Below are 7,071 nucleotides of genomic sequence, written 5' to 3' on the forward strand. Positions count from 1 at the left end.
CCCTGGACTTGAAGTATAGGCCCCAGGGTACCCCCTGGCCCTCCACCTATGGGCTTCAGACCCCAGCAAGCTACCCAGGGGTCCACCTCTATCCCTGGACTTGCAGTAGAGGCCCCAGGGTGCCCCCTGGCCCTCCACTTACACTGTAAATTCTAACATGTTCAGTTTACTTAAAAAAAGTTTGGAAACCGATTGCCTTATTTTTGCAATATAAACTTACAAGGAAATCTTAAGTTAAGTTTAATTATTGCCTTGAAGTAAGAAAACTAAAACTTATAAAGTAAACTAACTGTTAAAAATTAAGTAAGTTTAATAGAAAATTCTAGTTAACATACTTGTCATTATTTAGTAATCTTACTTAGGGTTTTATAGTAAGATTACTTTAATAACTCTATTTAACTAATACTGTTCTACCATGTTCAGTTAACATCTTGAATGCTAGTAGTCTCAACATTGTTTTAATCCACCATTTTAAGTAATGTCAACTAAAGAAACTACGTGCAATCGGTTTCCACATTTTCTTCAATTAAACTGAACATAAAATATGTAGTTCAACCTACAAGTAATGACATTATACAGGTCTTAAATGTAAACATTTTATTTGACAAAATTAGCAGAATTTCACAATACACTTGTGATATTTTAGTATCACAATACACTTGTACACAATACAGTTTTGTAAAAACCTGTTGTAAAGTGCTGTAATATACTGTAAACAGCAATACAGACAAAAAATATAATAAACATGTTCAACCCTAAAACACAAGTTTTCGAAAAGGTTTGAAAATCTATCAAAAAAACTTTAAATACTTGACACTTGGAAAAAAGATACTTGAATTAGTGTAATTAAACATGCCATTGCACCAGCACCTTAAACATGGCAGCATATAGACACTCACAGAGGAACAGATATTAAGCTTTAAAGCTAATTTGTTAGACTGTGTAGTTTAGATTTTCCTACAGAAAATATCACATTAGTGTGGTCAAAAGTATTGAGTTTGGTATCAATCAATACTGAAATATTAAAAATATCCATTTTCCACCAGCATTTGAGTGCTACTGAGCTCGTTCTTAAACACCATTGATTGGCCACTGTGTTCACATGCTCAACAGAAATGACTGTGATTGGCTGTGACTGTCATAGGTTTACCATTTTTCACTGAGTCCAAACAAAGTTACACAGACACTGAAGTGTTTCAAAGCCATGTCAATAGCTGATTTGTTTAGAAGCTAACATATAAGCTATCTGGTGATGAATCGACTGATCGACAGTGCTTTGAAGTTATCCAGTGTCTTTGTATCTTTGCACCTGGTGAACAGTGGTGAAGTGTGGTAAAAATAATGACCTTCAAAGCCAATCAGTCATATCTACTGAGCATGTGAACACAATGGCCAATCAGTTCTTGCAATGTTAGTGGGAAATGGATGGACTTTTTTTTTTTTTTTTTCAGTACCGATTGGTACCAAACTCAATACTTTTGACAACCCTATAAATCACAATACACTTTTTTGGTAAAAAAAAGAAAAAGTGTTTTAAACACCAAAATGCTGCAGTCCTAAATGTAACACTGCAAACAGCAACATGTTAAAAAGCAACACTTTGTAATTAAACATGCCATTATACCTGAACCTTTAAACATAAAGCACAGCAGTATATAGGCGCTCGCCGAATAAAACACATTACGCTTCCCTCCCAGCAAAAGCAACACACGTTGAACAAATTCAAATGCATTGCTCAAAGTCTTTGGGTAGTCCGAATTCAGTGTGTAAATCAAAGCAAAAAAAGAGACATACTGCATGTGGCAAAGTCCATAACCACTTTTCCTTCCAGTATAAAGGCCCACATTGCATCCATAATGAGGTTCTTTAGACATCTTCACACACGACAGTCAGCAGGCCAACATCTTCTGCACTGAAGTCCGACTCTACAATTACATCCTATGAATAGAGAAAGAAAAATAAGTAAAGTTTGATATTCTAAATGGCACTAATAAAGCCTGTAGTGGTACTGCTTCTACTAGGCTTGTCATGATAGTGGAATTTATTACCAATCCATATAGTAATTTTAAAAACATCCATTTCCTGCTAACATTTGAGCATTGTTGAGTGTCATTTCTGTTAAGCATGTGAACAGAATGGCAAAACAGTGCTGTTTAAAAATGTGCTCAAAAGTGCTTAAAATGTTAGCAGGAAATTTGCTGCTTAAAATTGCAGCAGAGATTGGTACCAAATTCCAGTATCTTGAACATGATACTATTCTAAAGGAACAATAAATTTTTTTAATTAAAGAAACACTGTAATGTAATAAAAAAAACTGCAGTAAAAGTATTTTTAAAACATTTTCAAGAAATTAAATGCAAATGTGTGAGAGACCAATTAGTGCTACATAATCAATATAAATATTTTGTAGGGAAAACTTAATAAATTGGGAACCGATTCATGAATGCATTTGGTTTTGCTAGATTAAAGCAGTGAGTCAAGTTTGCATTATTTAGCACACTTTTTAAAAATGTATTAATAACTATTTTTTAATAAGAAAATTGATGTTTTAGTATGGCTTTTAGAACAAGGGTGCAGCCATCTACAATCCCACAGCAGGTGACTTCACAGGGTCGGTTATAATACGGAGCATCTTTGACTTTGTGGCTTTTAACACTATCTTTTTACATCTTAATCCAGCAGGTTCTTTCAACTGAAATTATATTTCTCTCAACATATTACATAGGTATTACACTTATTAAGATTTTTTTTCAAGCTAATCTTCCTCCTTTTCAAAACAAAAGTGTTTAAAAATTAAAGAAATGCATTCATTACTTCACTGGCCTATGAAGCTAACTGACCCTGTGACGGCACAAGCTGCTGTATTTGCAACATAGCAATGCTCTTGCTCCAAAGGCCATAATATAACATCCCTCTTACTTTCAAATACTTACATTAAATGCATTTGTTTTATTTTTATAAAATTGAAAATTTTTATTAATAAGTGAAGTAAACTGGAATGACTGCTTCATTTCCAGTCTAAGAAAGCAGAAACAATAACTTACAAAACACATCCTGAAAATTTCTTTAGACTCATCCCTCTAAAGGACTGAAAGACCCTGGAGAACTGCTGCCAGATGACCTTGAAAAAGTAAAGACAGGTAGACATGCATTATAGCCCAATGAAAACATCAAATGCAATTTATTGCAATCAAATGCAAATTATGATTCAAAGATGATGTCACAAAAATACCTTTGAATTAACATGTTGAAAATTTCTTCTAGTTTTCTTCTGCAATTTTCTCCTCTTTTTTTTTTTTATTTCAATCAAACGAGCAGTGTGTGTCCAATGCAGCGTAGAACTTGGATCTCACATTTCTTCCTGATATTCGATTGAATTCTGCAAAGATCCAATCAAAACATTATTAGTCATTAATAACATTCAAAAACACAAATTCACAAAATCACACAAAGTTTTGAAAAGAAAACAAACCTTCTGCAGCACTTGCATCAGCTGGTGTTTCCTCTATGACTTCCTTCTGGATGTCACTGTTGTGCACAAAAACGTAAAGTGTTATTGACATGGCTAAGCGAAATTCTAAAACAAAAAACAGAAATCAGAAACACATGCAATGATACAATGCAATGCCATTTAGCAACAGATGTTACACTTTAACATGACATAGTTAAATGTTCTTGAATAATAAAAGCTGCCAAATACTCCCGGCGCCTGTCATCAAAAGCATGAGCTATACTTGTCACCAAACAGTAATAAACACAACCATCGATTAAATATAATCATGGCATTGTTGCTGGTGTGCCTTACTTTTATGCGCATTAAAAGTGGAATAAATATTTGTCTCAATTGATGTCTTTAAAAGGACACTGAACTTTCTGACTAGGGTTGCACGGTTTACCGGTACTATGGTAGTATCGTGATACTATGGCTCCAAGATACTGGCGGTGCCACTGTAGTTTGTAAACGGTAGTATTGTCATTAACAGTCTGCCTACAATACATAATGCTGCATGTGAAAAAGTCACTAAAATACTTACACGATTCAGCAACAATAGATCATTGTATTTTAATAGTCTATGGAGCCTTCTAAGGTTGTAAAACTGTAGAATTTGCGCCTTTTATTGTAGCCTATTGCATATTTTGTGATGGTTCATTTTGAATCGGAATTCGTTTATTTCTGTTCCTGTCAATATGATATAATAGCTACAACAACCTTGACAATCTATTAAAAAGAATGACTCATAAAGTGAAATTTTGAATTACTTTGGATTCTTATCCGATAATAAGTGTGAAAAAAGTATGATAGATGAAAAACCCAAAATAGCAACAGGAAACAATTTTTGACCACTTTATATAGCCTAGGTTTGTTGGAAAAATGCTCTTTTCTTTATGTATCTTTATTTTAATGTATTTTTTTTGCTGGAATGAATACATTTTAGGTGAAGAGATGTGCAAATACTTTTTTCAACAATAAGGGAATTATTTAAATTCAAGTAGGCCTATAATAACATATACAATATATTATTTCTGACAGTTTTCTTTATTTCATGGATTTAAGTTATGAATTACAGTATTGCAATACTACTTGGTATCACCATACTTCAGCTGGTATAGTATTGTAACATAAATTAATGGTATCACAACACAACAACCCTATTTCTAACTAGTCCTCAGATGATTATTCAAATGGACAAAATATTCGGACTATTCTTGATCATGCAGTTCTTTGCTGAGAATTTTGTTAAATGTACTTTTAATGCATTAAACGATTTAAAATTACCCTGACACTCAGTATGGAGACAAGGTAACGTTAATAGAACAATTCATGAATATGTTCTATGGCTTGTGCGGTAGTGTTCAAAAAGTTTTCTTTGATGTGTAAGTGCAAAACTTACATTTCCACTGCATATCAGCTCACAAACTGGTAGTCTGAAATAAAAAAATAAATAAAGGGTATAATGATATTACAAACCAAATATGCCACTCACAATACTCTAATGGTGTGCTACATTTTAAACAACCTTGTAATTGTTCAAATTTATTTGCCCTAAATTGTTAAAAATTAGTGAAACCTTCTTTAAAAATGCAAACTAACAGGTTTGGCAAAGCCTGTTTCTTTACAGAAAGTTTGCTTATAACAAAGGCTTGTTGATGCCTTTGTGTGATATTGAGCAAACAAAGGGATGTTTCTGTGCTTGGTTGTACGAGTTATACCACTTCATCATTAACGTTATCCATCACACATATTCAGTCGCGTCTGGTCAGATTTATTTGTCATTACAGCAATACAAAACACTCAATCACGTAACGGCAACACTGGAATAAACCTTCAAAACGGCATAAAGAAAAGACAAATAGCATATAAAACAAATAAATGAGTTAATTAAATATCTCTCGCATTTTCATAAGTTTAACTTTAAGTTTCATAGGGATTGTTAGCATAAGCACACTTTAGCATCATGTGTAAATATGTATCTGCCTCATACAGTGACACGAATCGTAATCCCATCGAAATCCTAAATTACCTACGACACTCACGGGTCCATTTTGAGCTGAAACTGCTTTATAATGTTCTAAAAGCCTCGGCGGGTTAAAACTGCTGCTTCCCCGGCGATCATGAAGAAAAAAACGACTGGTCTGGTCATGAGCCGCTCGCTGACGCCGGACCGAATCACAGCTGATCTCCTCACCTGCTTCCTGCAGGTGATCTCATAAAAGTAAATCTTAAAAAAAAAAAACACGCATATTTTCGTCACAACAAGCGCCACTAAAGTTCAGCGATAACTAACGTTACTGTATTTGTAATGCGGATAAATAGGTTTCGTTTTCTTTTTTAAAAATGTAGACCTACAGCTATGTGTTAACTTTACATCTAATTGAACGGATCATTGCGCGCGCTCTTGCTCTCTCAGTGCATCATTTAAAATGGCGCGGCCCGCTCTTTTAGAGCATAACGCCCACTTTACAAATTACTACTAACTTTACAAATTATTAATAGTTATTAAAAAGGACTAAGCAGCTAAAAATAGCTTATCTAGTAAAGTAGACAGTATTGCAAATAACGTGCAGTGGTCAAAACGTTTAGTCACAACATCATGGGCTATTAATTAGTTCAAAAAACAGCAAACAATTTCACAAAGTGCAGGAAATAAACAGATTACTGATACTATACAAATAAAATCAAAGTAGTAATTAAAACGAAAAGTTTACCTTGATTTACAGCAGTACATCTTCTCAATATGAAATCCTGTCCTTCAATGGCGGTGCTGGGTGGCGGTTGGTTGTGACTCGGGATGGGGGATGGGAAATCACCACCCAGTACGCATGCGTAACAGCATGGCTTAGCCCTTATAAGCAATTTTACTCAAATTACATTAGTTATGGGAACTTTATACCTTACTATGTCAGCAACACTAATGCATTTCTAGTAAACTCAACAATTAGCTTAAAATTAAGTAAACACACTAGAATTTTGATAGTAAGGAATACTATTCGCATTTACAGTGTAGGGGCCTCTTACACCAGCTAGCTACCCATGGGTCCACCTCTCTCCCTAGACTTGCAGTAGAGGCCCCAGGGTGCCCCCTGGCCCTCCACCTAGAGGCCTCTGACCCCAGCAAGCTACCCAGGGGTCCACCTCTTTCCCTGGACTTGCAGTAGAGGCCCCAGGGTGCCCCCTGGCCCTCCACCTAGGGGCCTCTGACCCCAGCAAGCTACCCAGGAGTCCACCTCTCTGCCTAGACTTGCAGTAGAGGCCCCAGGAAGCCCCTGGCCCTCCACCTAGGGGCCTCTGACCCCAGTAAGCTACCCCTGGGTCCACCTCTCTCCCTGGACTTGCAGTATAGGCCCCAGGGTGCCCCCTGGCCATAGACCAAGGGGCTTCCGACCCCAGCAAGCTAACCAGGGGTCCACCTCTATCCCTGGGCTTGCATTAGAGGCCCCTGGGTGCCCCCTGGCCCTCCAACTAGGGGCCTCGTACCCCAGCAAGCAACCCAGGGGTCCACCTCTCTCCTTGGACTTGCAGGATAGGCCCCAGGGTGCCCCCTGGCCCTCCACCTAGGGGCCTTTGACCTC

General features: G+C 36.5%; 1 long non-coding RNA gene across 2 annotated transcripts; it reads right to left on the reverse strand.

Annotated features, from left to right (window-relative positions):
• Positions 1-582: 582 nt before the first annotated feature.
• Positions 583-6,256, reverse strand: LOC147844364 (uncharacterized). 2 transcript variants are annotated; one of them, XR_015490675.1, is made up of 6 exons: positions 6,208-6,256; positions 4,893-4,926; positions 3,473-3,528; positions 3,233-3,379; positions 3,045-3,121; positions 583-1,938 (listed from the first exon to the last, which is right to left on the reverse strand). It is a non-coding gene; the product is annotated as an uncharacterized LOC147844364 (long non-coding RNA). The 2 variants fall into 2 exon arrangements; XR_015490676.1 differs by having other exon boundaries at positions 4,893-5,720.
• Positions 6,257-7,071: the final 815 nt, after the last annotated feature.

This window comes from Danio rerio, chromosome 5, assembly GCF_052040795.2.
Source record: "Danio rerio strain M-AB ecotype USA chromosome 5, GRCz13ab, whole genome shotgun sequence".
NCBI classification, from domain to species: Eukaryota; Metazoa; Chordata; class Actinopteri; order Cypriniformes; family Danionidae; genus Danio; species Danio rerio.